The 18,264-nt window shown below is 43.0% G+C and overlaps 1 non-coding gene across 1 annotated transcript; it reads left to right on the top strand.

Annotated features, from left to right (window-relative positions):
- Positions 1 to 12,500: 12,500 nt before the first annotated feature.
- LOC135272812 (U4 spliceosomal RNA) lies at positions 12,501 to 12,641 on the top strand. Its single transcript, XR_010340772.1, has one exon. It is a non-coding gene; the product is annotated as a U4 spliceosomal RNA (small nuclear RNA).
- The last annotated feature ends 5,623 nt before the right edge of the window (positions 12,642 to 18,264 follow it).

Raw genomic sequence — 18,264 nt, 5'->3', positions numbered from 1 at the left:
GATACCTAAAACAAAATGACAGGTTTAAGGTGTGAAAGTGCAGAATAAATATAGAACAAGAAAATACTAATTAAAACAAACAAAGAGGTCAGGTGTGGTGGCTCCACCTGCAATCCCAGCATTTTGGGAGGCCAAGGAGGGAAGATTGCTTAAGGCTGGGAGTTTGAGAACAGCTCTGGCAACATAGCAAGATCTCTTCCAAAGAAAATAGCCTGGGCTGGGCACAGTGGCTCACACCTGTAATCCCAGCACTTTGGGAGGCTGAGGCAGGTGGATCATGAGATCAAGAGTTCAAGACCAGCCTGGCCAACATGGTGAAACCCCGTCTCTAAAAAAAATGAAAGAGAGAGAAAATAGCTGGGCAATATAGTGAGATCCTCCCTACAAAAAATTTAAAAATAAACTGGGCATGGTGGTGCACGCCTGTAGTCCTAGCTAATTAGGACATTGAGACAGGAGGGTCACCTGAGCTCAGGAGTTTGAGGCTGCAACAAGCTATGATTGCACCACTGCACTCCAGCCTAGGTGACAGTGGGAGACCCTAGCTCAAAAATTAAATAAAGTAAAATAAAAGCACGGAATTAAACATTATGAATTAGAGATGATCCCACTCCTACTTGAAAACACATTAATGGTACAGTAAAGGAACTTTTTAATATGCATAAACTCCTAAGGACAAAGAGATGCAACAACATCTTAGCAAAAAAAAGCAGTTAGACATTTAATTGATTAGTGATTAAATGACCAGAAAAGGCTAATGCCTATTTGAAATCCAGAAGTAGACAGCTTTGCGCCATGAATCACCAGAAAATCTCAGGAATGGGAGGCACCACTCTGAATAAAGAGAATGGGGTGACTGTGAGACTGGAAATGGGAATATTGACTCAAAGTTCATATAGGATGCAGTTAGATCTCTAACTCTGTCTCCCCAGAAGAGTAGAGAGAATGAACTAGAGTGACACTGGACTCAGGGCTTAGGGGAGGAATGAGAGACTGTACCTAACACAATGGACTTAAGGGAAATGCCACATATGGAATGTGAGGCCTCCAGTCCCCTTCCTCTACTGGGTTCCGAGAATGCTGGTAGTTTACTCTATTAGTCTCAGGCCTTGGAGACCATTCCTTCTCAAGCATGATTAACCTAAGAAAAGACCTTCAAATATTGATGGTGGGGTCTCCTAACTACACTGCCCAGACAGATCTCATAGTAATTCAACTAGGAAATAAGCTACACCCACTCATAGAACGCTTCCATTAAGCTTTTTGTCCTCCATATGCTTTAAGTGACTCATTCCTAAGAGCGTAAGAGCACATCGACAGATGCTAGCAAGCCGCCATGCCAGCTACCAGAACAATGTGGAGTTTGGCGGAGATGGTGGTTGGAGACTCCAGGTCACTGAGACACGTGATTCCAGGGGAAAATCACCTTCCCACTCCATCCCCTTCTGGCTCCCCCATCTGAGAGCTACTTCCACTCAATAAAACCTTGCACTCATTCTCCAAGCCCAGGTGTAATCTGATTCTTCTGGTATACCAAAGCAAGAAACCCTGGGATACAGAAAGCCCTCTGTCCTTGTGATAAGGCAGGGAGTCTAATTGAACTTACTAACACAAGCTGCCTACAGACAGCTAAACTAAAAGAGCACCCTGTAACACACCTACTGGGACTTCAGGAGCTGTAAACATTCACTCACAGATACTGCTGTGGAGTCTGAGCCCCACAACCTGCCCATCTGCATGCTCCTCCTAGGGGTTTGAGCATGGGGTACCCAAGAAGCAAGCCACATTCCCATCACACACCCTGAGAGGGGGACAAGGGAACATTTTCTGTTTCACTAATACCTAGCACAGTGGATGTAAATAAACCCCTACTAAGGCAACTCATTGTGAAATTTCAGAGCACTCAGGACAAAAGGAAGATACCGAAAGCTTCCAGGAAACAAAACAGGCCACAGACAAAGGAGTGGAGATCAGATTGGCATTACATGTCTCAAGAACACAGCTAGAACCAGCAATGCTTACAAAATTCTGAGGGAAAATGATTTCTGGGGCCGAGCGAGGTGACTCACACCTGTTTCGGAGGCCGAGGTGGGTGGATCACTTGAGGTCAGGAGGAGTTTGAGACCAGCCTAGCCAACATGGTGAAACCCCTTCTCTACTAAAAACACAAAAAATTAGTGGGTGTGGTGGCCGGTGCCTGTAATCCAAGCTACTCGGGATGCTGAGGCAGAAGAATCACTTGAACCCAGGAGGCAGAAATTGCAGTAAGCCAAGATCGCACCACTGCACTCCAGCCTGGGTGACAGAGCAAGACTCCATCTCAAAAGGAAAGAAAAGAAAATTATTTCCAACCTAGAAACCTACAGATACCCCCAAACTGTCACTCAAATGTAAGAGGAGAATAAAGACATTTTCTGACAGGCCACCTTCATGTAGACTGTTGTAAGAAGTTTGAACATGGCCCATCAAAACAAGGGAGCGAACCAAGAAAATGAGAGACATGGGGTTAAATCCAAGATCCAACACAGGAGCATGATCAAGAGAATGCCCAGGAGGAGGGTCAAGAGAATCGAGGAGAACCGCAAAGCAGGAGGCCTGGAGCTCAGCCAATGACAGGGGAGGGCAGAGAGGAGCCTGCACACTATGGACTGAGACCCAGACTTCTGCTGGAAAGCTGGGGAGGAATTAGGGCAAGGCACCTAAAAAAACAAGCAAAGAGAGAAATCCATTAACTTCTAAGAAAATAGAAAGCTATCTGAAAATGATATATAATCCTAGTATACGAAATAACTTGGCTGTGAATCACATCTCCATAGATGTAATAATGAATATTGATCTAACCAAAAATTACAACTATTTTGGGAGGATGTGAAGAATGGAAATGGGAATGCAGTGGGGTTACGTAAGAGAACAAAGTGATAAAGTCCGACAACAGGAAATGGAGAAAATATAAAACTGAAAATTCTAGAGATTTCAGTAGAGGGAAGATTATTTATTTATTTTTTATTTTGAGATGGAATCTTGCTCTGTTGCCCAGGCTGGAGTTCAGTGGCGTAATCTTGGTTTACTGCAACTTCCGACTCCCAGTTCCAGTGATTCTCCTGCCTCAGCCTTCCAAGGAGCTGGGATTCTAGGAATGCGTCGCCATGCTCAGCTAATTTTTGTTGTTTTTTTTAGTAAAGAAGGGGTTTTACCATGTTGCCCAAGTTGGTCCTGAACTCCTGACCTGAGGTGATCCACCTACCTGCCTTGGCCTCCCAAAGTGCTGGGATTACAGGTGTGAGCCACAGTGCCCCTCTGGAAGATTATTATTTAGAAATATGGAGCAATTATCTGAAACAATGTACTGATTGGTTCTAGGCTGAGAAAATAGAGTGGGGGTTGGGGTGAGGAAGACACTTGTTTTAACTCTTTTTTTTTTTTTTTTGAGACAGGGTCTCACTCTGTGGCCCAGTGCAGTTGCAAGATCATAACTCACTGCAGACGTGACGTCCTGGGCTCAAGCTATCCTCCCATCTCAGCCTCTTGAGTAGCTGCAACTACAGGTGTGCACCACCATGCCCAGCTAATTTTTTAAAGATATTTTTTGTAAGACAGGGTCTCTCTATGTTGCCCAGCCTGCTCTCAAACTCCTGGGATCAAGCAATCCTCCCACTACAGCCTCCCGGAGTGCTGGGATTACAGACATGAGTCACTGTGCCTAGCCATTGTAAGTCTTATAATATGTTTGATTTTTAAAACCATGTGTCCGGCTGGGTGCGGTGGCTTACGCCTGTAATCCCAGCACTTTGGGAGGCTGAGGTGGGAGAATCACAAGGTCAGGAGTTCGAGACCAGCCTGACCAACATGGTGAAACCTCATCTCTACCAAAATTAGCTGGGCATGGTGGTGGATGCTTGTAATCCCAGCTACTTAGGAGGTTGAGGCTGGAGAATTGCTTGAACCTGGGAGGCAGAGGTTGCAGTGAGCCAAGATCATGCCACTGCACTCTGGCCTGGGTGACAGAGTAAGACTCTGTCTCAAAACAGCAACAACAACAACAACAACAACAAAAACCATGTGCCCGTGTAAATTAAAATTTATACAAATTAAAAAATAATTTAAAGACAGAGGCCAGGCACAGTGGTTCATGCCTGTAATTGCAGCACTTTGGGAGGCTGAGACAGGAGGATCATTTGAGGTCAGGAGTTTGAGACTAGCCTGGCCAACAAAATGAAACCCCCTCTCTACTAAAATTAGCGGGGCAGTTGTGCTGCATGCCTGTAGTAGTAGCTACTTAGGAGGCTGATGCAGGAGAATCGCTTGAACCCGGGAGGCAGAAGTTGCACTGAGATAAAATGGCACCACTGCACTTCAACCTGGCAACAGAGTAAGACTCTGGGAAGGAAAGGATGGGAAGGGGGAAGGGGAAAGAGAGGAAGGGAAGGGAGGGAGGAAGGGTGGAAGGGAAGCGGGGAGGGAGGGAAAGGGCAAGAGGGGAAGGGAAGGGAGTGGGGTAAGGGAAGGGGGTAAGGGAAGGGAGGAGGGAAAGTGGGGAGGGAGGGAGGGAAGGAAAGGAAAGAAGGAAGGAAGGTTTTGGCTGGGTGTGGTGCCTTATGCCTGTAATCCCAGCACTTTGGGAGGGCAAAGCGGGCAGATCACGAGGTCAGAAGATGGAGACCATCTTGGTCAACATGGTGAAACCCCAACTCTACTAAAAATACAAAAAAATTAGCTGGGTGTGGTGGCATGCCCTTTAATCCCAGCTACTAGGGGGGCTGACACAGGACAATCGCTTGAACCCAGGAGGTGGAGATTGCAGTGAGCCGAGATTGCGCCATTGCAGTTCAGCCTAGTAACAGAGCAAGACTCTGCATCAAAAAGAAAGACAGTAAGTTTTTGCAAAATAATATCAGACAAAATAGAATTTAAACCAAAAGCATTAGATAGAAGGAGTAAAGAGATTTTATATAGATAAACGAACTATATGCCTAGAAAATATATTTTCACGAGCCTTTCCCCTTGTAATAACACAGCTTTAATATGCATGCAAATATGCAAGAAAAAATTGATAATCAAAATCTTAGTGGAACACTTTAACATATCTTTCTCAAAAACTGACAAAACAGACAAAAATTTAATTCTACATGCATGTGGAAGATTTGAATGATATAAATAACTACTGGATTTTATATATAATGGATATATGTACACACATATGCACATATATTTACACATACAAATATACGTATATATTCATATGCAGTCTTTTCAGTTGACCTCAGAATACTCATAAAAGCCTCTATGAAATTAGGCCACATAGAAAATCTCAATATAGGCTGAGTGCAGTGTCTCACATCTGTAATCCCAGCACTTTGGGAGGCTGAGGCAGGAGAATCGCTTTAGCCCAGGAGTTCGAGACCAGCACTTTGGGAGGCCGAGGTGGGTGAATCACCTGAGGTCAGGAGTTCGAGACCAGCCTGGCCAACATGGCAAAACCCCATCTCTACTAAAAATACAAAAATTATCCGGGCGTGGTGGCACATGCCTATAATTCCAGCTACTTGGGAGAGGGAGACAGGAAAATTGCTTGAACTCAGGAGACAGAGGTTGCGGTGAGCCAAGAGCGGGCCACTGCACTCCAGCCTGGGCAACAGAGCGAGACTCTGTCTCAAAAAAAAGAGGTAGAAAAATAGAATAAGTCAATTATTACAGAAGAAATTAAAGTTAGTGAAAAATCCATCCTGAAAAAGCTATTTGTCTCAGACAGTTACAGGAAAGTTCTCTCAGACCTTAGGACATAGAAAAGTTCCAAAGGTTAGAAAAAGATGGGAAGTTTCCCAAATCATTCTACAAGGCTAACACAGTCTTACTGACTAGAGAAACTTTAAAATAAATAGCCTAAAAAAAGAAAACTTAAAAATATAGGAACGTCGCTTAAAAATATAGACACAAAAATCCTAAGTGGGAATTAAAATTAAACAGTGTCAAATAGAATTTATCTATGTATGTAAAGACTAATTCTGATTGGCTAAATAGGGTTTATTCCAGGAATATAAATCTATTTCAATATTAGGAGATCTCTTATTAGAATTCAACACTTTCAATTTAAAGAAGAAAAAATATATCATAATTCCAAATGTGAAATAATATTTTGGTTAAATTTCAACATTACTTTCTGAGCAAACTAGAAAAATGGAGACTTTTTTCAGCAAACATTATACTCAATTGTGAGATGATAGAAGTGCTCTCATTAAAAGTCAAGAACGTAGAGGGGTACTTGCTATTCCCACTCCTACTCAGCCTCATGATGGATATTCCAAAAAGGTAAGCCAAGAAAAGAAGGGAGAGATAAAAATACCAGGAAGAAGAAAGGAGAAACTCTCATAGTTTGCATATGGTATCATACTCTGTTTAGAAAATTCCAGAGAATTGACATAAGAAAAAACAAAACATTAAAATAGAACGTTCGGTAAGACAACCACACACAAAAAAATCTCATTTTTCTGTATACTCTCATTAAATGATTTAAAAATCCATGGCAGGGAACCAAAACCCTTTCACGTTAGTAACAACAAATGCCTTAAAACTGACTTACAATGAAATGAAGACAAGGATAAAACTTTAAGAAGCACAAAAATGGCCAGGTGCGGCAGCTCACACCTGTAATCCCAGCACTTTGAGAGGCCAAGGCTGGCAGATATGAGATCAGGACTTTGAGACCATCCTGGCCAACATGGTGAAACCTCGTCTCTACTGAAAATACAAAAATTAGCTGGGCATGGTGGCACGAACCTGTAGTCCCAGCTACTCAGGAGGCTGAGGCAGGGGAATTGCTTGAACCCAGGAGGCGGAGGTTGCAGTGAGCTGAGATCGTGCCACTCCAGCCTGGGCTTCAGAGTGAGACTCCATCTTAAAAAAAAAAAAAAAGCACAAAAATAAGCACCTAAATAAGCAGAACAGCAAATGGTGTTCCTAAATCCAGAGACTCAGTGTTTTTCTGATGTCAATTATCTCATTAGTTTATAAATTCCAAAAACTTTCAATAGGCTATTTAGAGGAAAGTTGGCAAACGGATGCCAAAGTGCTTCAGGAAAAGGAAACAAACAAGAACAGACAAAAAATTGAAAAATAAGAATAATGGGAGAACTGCCCTGCCAGAGAGCAAAATAAACAGCAAGGCTTTAGAAATTAAAGCAGGGTTTTAACCTTGCAGGGAAAGAGAAAAAGACAAACATCCGTTTATATGTGGGAATTTATTTTATCACCAAAGTGGCATCTCAAGTTAGTGGGGGGAAATGACAGGACATTTGCTATTCATTGAAGAAAATCAACCTAGATCACTTCCTCATATTATACAGACAAATACCAGACAAATTAAAGAAAATGTCTTGGTGCAGTAGCTCATGCCTCTTTGGGAGGCCAAGTTGGTGAATCGCTTGAGCCAAGGAGTTCGAGACCAGCCTGGGCAGCAACAAAATGAGACCCTATCTCTACCAAAAACTAAAAAAAAAAAAAAAAAAGAAAGTCAGTCATGGTGGTGGGAACCTGTGGTCTCAGTTACTCAGAGGGCTGAGGCAGGAGGATCATTTGAGCCCAGGAAGTCAAGGTTGCAGCGAACCATAATCATGTCGGCGTACTTCAGCCTTGGTGACAGTGAAAAAAAAAAGTGTTCGAACGAAAATTTCCAAACTTGCAAGTAGATGGTGAAGATGTTTCTATCACAGACAGACTTTCTAAGCAACACAGCAGACCAGAAGTGCTCTCTGGTAATTTGTTCCAGCATCAATAGGAGACTACCACATTCCCTTTGCAGGCTCTCCTGGTCCCAATCCTAATAATCCAGGCATTCAGGCTGAGACTGATAAAGGCTAAGTCCTGGGATGGTGCCAGGGCCAAACACTCCAGTATGCTCACATCAGTCCCCTCTAAGCCCTGTTTCCTCAGCCTGGGAGGTCCCCAAGAGACTTATACTGTTTACAGCCTCCTGGGGGGAAGGTGAAACCGTATCTTCAGAGGCTTTTAAACCATGTCTGAGCTAACACTGATTCCTGGGACCCAAAAACATCACCAGGACTCTCTATTTAGAAAGAGAACATATAAGGCTGCAGTGAGCCAAGATCACTCCACTGCATTCCAGCCTGGGTGACAGAGAGAGACTCTATCTCAAAAAAAAAAGGAAAAAAGGAAGGAGGACATAAAAGCACCCATAAAAGCACTTCTGACTTTTTTTCTGTAACATATTTGGCTTTCACTTGAGATTTCATTCGACTTTTATTCAAACAGCTTCAGTGCTTATAAAAACTAGCGGTACAGAGCATGTCATTATAACCAGCACTGTCCAATAGAACTTTCCAAGATGATGGAATTATTCTGTCTTTACTATCCAGTTTGGTAACCACTAGCCACATGTGGCTATTAAACACTGAAAATGTGGCTAGTATAACAGAGGAACTGAATGTTTTACTGTAATTAAATTAATTAGTTAATTTATTTTGAGATGGGGTCTTGCTTTATTGCTCAGGCTGGAACGCAGTGGCAAGATCATGGCTCATAGCTGCCTCAATCTCCCAGGCTCAAGCAATCCTCCCACTTCAACCTTTGGAGTAGCTGGGACCACAGGTACACACCACCATGCCCTGTTAATTGTTTTATTTGTAGAGACTAGGTCTCACTATGTTGTCCAGGCTGGTCTCAAATTCCTGGGCTTAAGCAATCCTCCCACTTCAGCCTTCCAAAGTGCTAGGATTACAGCTGTGAGCCATTACGGCTGGTTTAAATTTAATTATAAATAGTTACATGTGACTGGTGGTGAATGTATTGGGCTGTTCACGTTTTAGCCTTTATCAGTCTCAGCCTGAGAGCCTGGTAATAGGCACATCAGAGTACAGGCCAGGATTATTAGGACTGGGACCAGGAGAGCCTGCAAAGGGTAATCCTATTGATGCTGGAACAAATTACTACACACTTCGTGGCTTACAACAACACAAATTTCTTGTATTATGGTTCTGGGGGTCAGAAATCTCAATTATATGAGTTAGGCTAAAGTTAGGTGGCGGCACGGCTGGCTCCTTTGGCGGGCAGGGGAGAATCCATTCCTTGCAGTTTCCAGAGGCTGCCTGCATTCTTCTGCTCATAACCACCGCCTCCATCTTCAAAGCTAGCACTTAGCGTCTTCAAAATCTCCCTTTGTCTCTGACCTCTGCTTCTGTCCTCATATCACCTTCTCCAAGTCTGACCTTTCTTCCTCGCTCTGATAAGGACCCTTATTATTACGTTTGGGCCTATGGGCTAATCCAGTATAATCTCCCCAACCTAAGATCGTTAACTTAATCATAAAGTCTCTTTTGCCATGTAATGCAACAAATTCACAGGTTCTGGGGATTAGGCTGTAGACATTGTAGGGTAAGGGGACATTATTATTCTGCTTACCACCAAGGGTATTCAACTGTTCCCATCACATAAAATCTGGGCTAATGACCTCACCCCTGGAAGCTGACCTGGAGGTGGGCTCAAGCAAGCGGCCTCTCTGTGGGCACAATTCCCACCTTCATGCTAAATCATGTTGGATTCAGCTCAGGGTAGACGGAGCAGGGCCCAGACTCCTTAAGAAGGCTGTTAGGCCCAGCAAAGAGAGGCTATGGGGGCCAAAAGCACTGAGCTTGGGCACAGAGCTCCAGTTCCTGGGGTGATAGCCTGGCTGCAGCCCTGGGGCATGGGAGACTCACACTGAGGGGGTTGGGTGACGAAATGGGGGTGTCTGTCGGTGGAAGCCTGTGCATTATCTTCTGGACATCCAGAGAGGTATTGACTGTTTTTTGAGCTGCAAAGTTATATAAACAGTGCAATGTTTAAAGAAGATTAAGCTGGCGGTTGTGTGCAAGTGAGGCCCGGGGGAGCGGGGTGGGAAACTGGTGAATAAATACGGGCAGGGAATGATTAGTATCAGAGGAGCAGTGGGAATAGGGAGAGAAGAAAATATGTGTAAGAAACATCCTGTCGAACAGAAAACACACTAAAAATACTACTGCTGAGCGGAATCAGAAATGGCAGCAACATCTTAAATCATTTTGGAAAAAAGCATTTCCGTTTTTATTGGTTTATATACTCAAAGAATTCGTGTAATTGTAGAGTCTGTTAAATGGTTTTATTAATGCCTGCAGCTGTCACTTCACAATATATATTTAACAGGAATACACCGAAACCTTACAGTACTCACCAAGTACTTCTTAAAATCATAGTTAGTTTTTCAGGTATTTGAAAGAGCATACTGCTACAGGTATCTGAATTAGCACAGGTAAGATATGAGGCTGAGGGTTGCTCCTCCAGGAGAACAAAAGATAGATATATTTCCACCATAGAAAGTTTTGACATTTACAGCCGGGTGCGATGGCTCACACCTGTAATCCCAGCACTTTGGGAGGCCAAGGTGGGCAGATCACCTGAGGTCAGGAGTTCAACACCAGCCTGGCCAACATGGTGAAACCCCATCTCTACCAAAAATGCTAAAATTAGCCGGGCGTGGTGGGGGGCACCTGTGATCCCAGGTACTCAGGAGGCTGAGGCAGGAGAATCACTTGAACCTGGGAGGTGGAGGTTGCAATGGGCGGAGATCATGCAACTGCACTCCAGCCTGGGTGACAGAGTGAAACTTGGTCTCACAAAAAAAAAAAAAAAAAAAAAAGGAAAAAAAGAAAGAAAAGAAAAGAAAGTTTTGACATTTACTACCTTTCACCTTTAGAAAAAAATGAGCCCTGCTTTTTCTTACCAGATGGCCCCTCTCTCTGCGGCTTGTGTGCCATCTGGAATTTGTTCTGATAAATCCAAACATTAGGGCTATGTTATCTTCCCAGCTAAATATAACATTTAGTTAATTAGCCTGGCAACCTATGCATTTCTTTCATATGCTAAAAAAGATAGCACTGCATCTGTAGTGTGTGTTCTGGCTACTGGAGATAAACCACCAACAAGAAATCAATCTTTCTGGTTAGTGACCTCTAGAACAACTTGGGAGGAGGAGCCAGACTGGAGTCCTTGAGGAGGCTTAGACTACACTGGGGACTTGTGGTTGGCTGCATCCAGCATGGTGGGGGTTTGGATATGCATCAGATTCCGCATTACCCAATGTGCTCATATCTCCAGACACCGAAAAATGTCCACAAGCTGCTGGGCAGTGGCTCACACCTGTAACCCCAGCGCTTTGGAAGGCCGAGGTGGGAGATCACTTCAGGCCAGGAGTTTGAGAACAGCTTGGCCAATATCTCAAAACCCTGTATCTACCAAAAACACAAAGATTAGCTGGGCCTGGTGGTGTGCACCTATAGCCCCACCTACTCAGGAGGCTGAGGCACAAGAATCGCTTGAACCCAGTAGGCAGAGTTGCAGTGAGCCAAGATCACATCATTGCACTCCAGCCTGGGTGACAGAGCAAGGCTCTGTCTCAAAAAAAAAAAAAAAAAAGATGCCCTCAAGCTTATTTTTTTCTTTTTTTTAGAAACTCTTAATTTTTAGAGTTACAGACACATTAACAAGTGAAATCATTTTACAGGCTTGTAACAAAAGCAGCAGTTCCCCTACCAGCTTTCTTTTTTTTATTATTTCTTTAATCAGCAACTGCATTTGCACCTACCAGCTTTCTACTCCCAATTCCCACTACAAGCGATTCCAGTTCCAATTAGTTTAGCTGTTTATTTTGATTTTTGCCTCCATATTTTTAAATAACTTGCTTATGCTGCTCTTTCTTTATTTTTCTACTTTAATACTATCCTTTGTCTTCCTTCTGCAGAAGAAAATAATTGGCTCTCATACATTACAACTTCCCTCCCATTGTAAACATATTCTACTTTGGTCAACAGTTACCAGTATTTATATTACTATGATTGTGGAAATATTATTCAAAGCTTAGCTATGTGACATACTACATAATTAACTACATTTTCTTTCTGATTCAACACTCTTTTCTTAAGAGAATGACAATCTTAATTTTTCTTTTTAGGTTTTTATGTGCCAATTGCTAATTTATCTTCATTCTTATAAATCTCCTAAAATGTAAATTGCCTCTCCATACATTCAAACATAGTAGGTAATTTATCAATTTTTTTTCCCTTGGGGGCACCCCTCCTGTAACTCTCTGTCCTTTTGTTTCAACCTGATTCTGTTATGGAAACACCAGGGGTTCCACCTAGGTCCTGTTGCTCACTGAACAGAATGCCAAACATTGAGAGAGATTGTTGCCAAGGAAGAAGGCTTTAACAGGGTGCTACAGCCTAGGAGATCAGAGATCAGTCTGAAATCCGCCTCCCTGATGGACTAAACTTAGGGGTTTATATAGCAGGGAAGAAATGTAACAATGTGGAGGAAAACAGGAAATAGGGAGAGATAAGGAAGCAATCATGATGAATGAAGGGTCTGCCATCTCACTGCCCAGTGCAATGATTTGGTGAGTTGCAGTTCTTTGATACTATTTTTTGAGAGGCCTGAGGGTCTTTTCCCAGGAAAGGAACTCAGATAAAACAAATTTAAGCTTTGCCCAGTGGCAGTATTGTAGCCAATGAGGTTTATCCGAGGCGTGACTATTGCTAATTGAAAACTTTTCCCAATACCCCGCTGTGATGACTTGAAATATAGTTGACATTGGCAATTTTTGGCAGTCTCTACAGGGACTGAATAAAAAAAAAATTTTTTAAACAAACAAAAAAACAAATGTAAATTTCAAGCTTTAGCACCAGAAGAGTCAATTTCTATGTTTATCCAAAATAAAACAAAACAAAAATCTGTCTATGGGATTATTGGGTCAGTTTCAATTCAATAGCACCCCAGGCCTGCAGATCACTGTCACTGCAGGCCCTAGCCATCAGCATGGGCAATGCCTTCCCATGCCAGGACCCTGGGCTTGCCTCCCTCTAGAGCACTCCCTCATTTGCTGGAGCATATCTGTCCTTAAAAGAAAAATGGGAACAGGAAGGTAAAGTAAAGGTTTTTGACTTTTTATTCTACCCTCACCCTATGCTGATGGTGGTTGCTTAGATGTAAAATTTTAGTTTTGAAATCATTTCCCCTAGAATTTGAAGTAAAATCCTTGTCTTCTGGTGGTCACTGACAAGGACTCTGACCCACTCTGATTCCCAGTCTTTCCCCAAGGCTTTGACTGTGCCTTTTCTTTCTTTCTTTAAATTGTTGGAAACTGTGGAGGTTTTCTGTGTTGATGATCTGAGATTTCCGGTGACCTGTGGATTGTCGTTCCTCCTTAGCTCTGGGCACTTGGTGATCCCTCTCCATCTATAAATGCACATCTTTCCATTCTGGAAATTGTCTTTTACGCTGGTTTGCTTCATTTCTTTTCCTCACTTTTCTCTGCTTATTCATTCTTGAACTCTTTTCCAGATATTGGACCATCTTAACTTATTTGCTGTTCATTTATTTTTTACTTTTCTGAGCCAGGGTCTCTCTGTCACTAGGCTGGAGTGCAGTGGTACAGTCTCACCTCACTGCAACTTCTGCCTACTGAGCTCAAGTGATCCTCTGGCCTCAGCCTCCCAAGTAGCTAGAATGACAGGCATGCACCACCACACCAGGCTAATTTTTGTATTTTTAGTAGAGATGGGGTTTTGCTATGTTGCCCAGGCTGGTCTTGAATTCCTGAGCTCAAACAGTCTGCCCACCTTAGCCTCCCAAAATGCTGGGATTACAGGCATGAGCCACCACACCTGGCCATTTGCTAATATTTTGAAAATCTTGTTTCAACTTTTTTTCTCTGTCATTGTTCTATGTCTGTGATATTTCTTAGTATTATTTTCTTAGTGTTATTTTCTTAGTGTTATTTTATTGACTTCTATATATCTGCTCTCACATTTTTAATTCCTAAGTGCCCTCTTGTCAAAAAATTTGTATATAACCTCTTGTTCTTGTTTCTTGGGTGCAATATTTTTCCTTAGCTCTTTAAGGATGTTAACTCTATTTGTTTATTTGTTTTCTTCTGCTCTGTGCCTATTTCTCTCCCCCTCACCAACTTCCTTTTACTTAATCCTTGTGGTTCATGCTAGAAGCATTTCTCAAATGTATGGTGATCCTTGGCCATCTATTTATAATTAAGAGTGGAAATTCTGTGAGGGTAGGTGAGGCTTAATTGGTTGCTGTACTTCACTTAGGGTTCTGTGGCTGGGCTGTTTCACTGGGAAATCCCCAAATGTAAATGGTAGGTGTTTTCTCTCAGGCAGGTTATTTCTCTCTCTTTTTTTTTTTTTTTTTTGAGACAGAATCTTGCTGTGTCACCTAGGTTAGAATGCAGTGGTGCGATCTCAGCTCACTGTAACTTCCACCTCGTGGGTTCAAGCGATTCTCCTGCGTCAGCCTCTTGAGTAGCTGGGATTACAAGAATGCATGGATAATCTTTTTGTATTTTTAGTAGAGATGGGGTTTCACCTCATTGGCCACCTCAAACTCCTGACCTCAAGTGATCTGCCCGCCTCAGTCTCCCAAAGTGTTGGGATTACAGGCGTGAGCCACCAGGCCCAGTCCTATTCCTGTTCTTAAGGAAAATGGTTGTGTCCATCTTTCAGGGCTGCTATAACAAGGTACCATGACTGGGGGGTGTAAACAACAGTAGACCACTTTCTTGAAGCTCTGGAGGCTGAAAGTCACTTTTGCAACCATCTCTTCCTGGGTGATATGAACATGGCTGCCTGTGTTCTTGGAGTCAGATTGAAGAAGGGATGAGAGATGTCATTCTCTCAAGTGACGTTCTTAATCCCGTCTTCAGTATGGGAACACCATTTCCCATTGTTCCTGCAGGGCCAGAATCCCTCTGACCCTGCCTCTCCAGGGAGTGAACCCAGGGTCTTCTTCCAGTATGGGCTGGGGCAGTTGCCTGGTTGCTTAAACATGAAGAGGAAATTCTCCTCACTGCCCACTTTGGCCTCCCAAAGTGCTGGGAGGGGAAACACTGATATAACGGATTCTGAAAGTGACTTTTAACCAATATACTTGTTTTTCGTCTCACTAGGACCCCCACTCTTAAAGTCACCTGGTACCTCTAGTTCTTGAGTCTTTCTGACTTTCTGCTGTACAAATCAGCCTACTTCTGAGTTCCTTCCTCTGCCAGTTTAGATTTTGGCATTTTAAAGGGTGCTAAATCCATTAGCACAAACTCATGATTTTTAGGCTCCCAAATGTCATTGCTGTCATTTTCTATCTTGCTCTATGTCCTTTTTTTCATTCTTTTAAGCCTCATATCTGTTATTTGAGTGAAGGTTTTGGAGGGAATGGAGGTAAACACGTAATTCAATCTACCATATTTAACTATATATCCCTCTCGAGACCTTTCTGAGTGGATCAGAAGTCCTAGTAATGAGAAAAGTCTTTAAACATGGATGTTGGATGACAAGAAAAGTCACCTTGGATGTGAGTGACTGAAGGATAGATGGCAGCCACATCACAGAGGGGGTCAATCTTCAGCACTTAGGGAGCATTCACAATCTGTACAGCACCGACTGGGTTCGAGCTAGGGGGATGGAGGGAAAGACTGAAGTGGTGTATGGAAAGAGGACTGATTCCAGGCCAAATTTAAGAGGTTAAGACCTCTTTGACTCTTAATTTGTTGCAAATGGAGGAAGAAGAAAGAAATGTAACTTTCATCTTTTACCTCTTTTATTTTTTGAGACAAAGTCTCACTCTGTTACTCAGGCTGGAGTGCAGTGGTGTGATTTCTGCTTACTGCAACCTCCGCTTCCCGGGTTCAAGCAATTCTTCTGCCTCAGCCTCCCGAGTAGCTGGGATTACAGGTGCCCACCACTATGCCTGGCTAATTTTTGTATTTTTAGTAGCAATGGGGTTTCGCCATCAGGTTGGTCTTGAACTCCTGACCTCAAGTGATCTGCCCACTTTGGCCTCCCAAAGTGCTGGGATTACAGATGTGAGCCACTGCACCCTGCCTACCTCTTTTATTTTTAACACCATGGGTTCATAGATGGGTGTGTGACACATCCTTGTGTTATAGGGGAAATTGTTTCTGTAATATTGCTTAGAAAGAATGTTCCAGTAGTTACAACCAGGGTAACTACCTTCACATTTTAACTACCAAGTTCATCAAAACTCTTGATAAATACAACCAAGTCATATAAATTATTGATATTTTTTTGTTTTGTATGGTAGGCTTGAACACAAAGGCTCTCATCTGTATATGATTACTCTACCAGGGAATGGACCTCAGCTCCAGGTCCCTTGATGTCTGTGGTAGAAGTGCCAGGATTTTAGGAAAATAAACAAGGGGAAAAAAAAGCAAGGGAATAGAAAATGGATTTTTAAAACAATATCAGGGGTAAACAACATGTTCGTAGATAGCAGCTTCATTAATAATAGCTCGAAACTGGATACAACCCAAATGACCATCAACAGAAGACTAATGAACCACAAATTATGGTACGTCCATACCATCGAATGCTACTTAGAAATGAAAAGAAATGAACGACAGATACATGCAATAACTGAAACTAATCTCAAAAGTATTATGCTGCACCGTTCAGACACCAAACAGTGCACAGTATATGATTCTTTCCTGTGAAGTTCTAATCCATAGATACAGAAATCAGAACAATGGCTGCCTGTAGGGATGAGGAGTAAAGATTAAGAAAGGGCGCAAGAGGGCTTTCTGGTGAATAGAAATGTTCTATATTTTCATTGGGGTAGTGATTATCCAGGTGTATGCATTTATCAAAGTCATTGAATTTATGCTTAAGATCTATGCATTCCACTCTATGCAAATTTTAACTAAAAGGAAGAAAATTAAATGAGCAAGTCTTTCCAAATAAACTCAAAATGCTCTTCCTGTGTCTCCCACAAGCTTCAGAAGTACTGAGATATTAGTCCTTGTTGTTTTTGGAGTGGGGAAGTTCACTCCAAAGTCTTTCAGCTAGAACAAACGTGACCCCACCCCTGTGCCTGTCTAATTTCTACTCATTCTTCAGCACCACCTCAGGGTGCTTCTCTACACACTGCTTCTCTAACTGGGGTAATGCTCTTCACCTGTGTGCAATCCTGCCGCCTCAGCCTCCCAAACAGCTGTGACTATAGGTGTGAATCACCACACCTGACCTACTAATGAATATTTTTTTTTTGAGACAGGGTCTTGCTATGTTTCAGGCTGGTCTCAAACTCCTGGCCTTAAGTGATCCTGCAGCCTGGGTCTGCTAATGGATATTTTGGTTGTTGTTTTAAGACAAAAGTCTTGCTCTATTGCCCAGGCTGGAGTGCAGTGGTGCAATCTCAGCTCACTGCAACCTCCACCTCACTGGTACCAGTGATTGTCCTGCCTCAGTCCCCCAAGTAGGTAGGATTACAGGCACATGCCACCACGCCCAGCTAATTTTTGTATTTTTAGTAGAGACTGGGTTTTCCATGTTGGCCAGGCTGGTCTCGAACTCTTGAACTCAGGTGATCTGCCTGTCTCAGCCTCCCAAAGTGTTGAGATTATAGGCAGGAGCCACTGCACCCAGCCTTTTCTTTATTTGGAGACAAGGTCTCGCTCTATCACTCAGGCTGGAGTTTGGTAGCGCAATCATGGCTCGCTGCAGCTTCCACCTTTTGGGCTCAAACCATCCTCCCACTTTAGCCTCCCGAGTAGCAGGAACCATAGGCGTGCATCTCACACCTGGCCTATTTTATTTTATTTTTGTAGAGAGGGGGTCTCACTATGTTTCTTAGGCTGGTACTAATGGATATTCTTTAAAGGTTCCTGAAATAGGGTCAGTGACCCCTAAGACTCAGTACTACCCTATAGGCCTTCTTCACTAGTCTCTTTCCAGCTTGGCTTGCCTGCCACCTCTCTGAGGGCTACCCACCCTTCCTTGCTTCCTGGTATTCCTTCACAAATACCAGGAAGCAAGGAAGATGCGCAGGTAACTGCCGTCTGCAGCCTGTACTTCTGGCCATCCCCATAGCAGCAACATAGAGACTCTGTTCTCATTACTCTGTCTTGGGCCACTACACTAGGCCTTCATTTTGCCTAAGACACTGATTCATGTCTCCACATTTGTCACTCAAAGTCTATTAATTTTTTTTTTTTTTTTGAGACCGGGTCTTGCTCTGTCGCCCAGGCTGGAGTGCAGTGGTGCAATCCAGGCTCACTACAACCTCCGCCTCCTGGGTTCAAGCAATTCTCTGCTTCAGCCTCCCAAGTAGCTGGGATTACAGGCACCTGCCACCATGCCTGGCTAAGTTTTTTTGTATTTTTAGTAGAAATGGAGCTTTACCATCTTGGCCAGGCTGGTCTTGAACTCCTGACCTCAAGTG

Source organism: Aotus nancymaae, unplaced genomic scaffold (genome assembly GCF_030222135.1).
Source record: "Aotus nancymaae isolate 86718 unplaced genomic scaffold, 86718_ANA_hifiasm-v0.15.2.pri h1tg000131l, whole genome shotgun sequence".
NCBI lineage: Eukaryota > Metazoa > Chordata > Mammalia > Primates > Aotidae > Aotus > Aotus nancymaae.
Note: the sequence above shows the minus strand (reverse complement) of the source record. Positions and strands in the feature narration are given on the sequence as shown.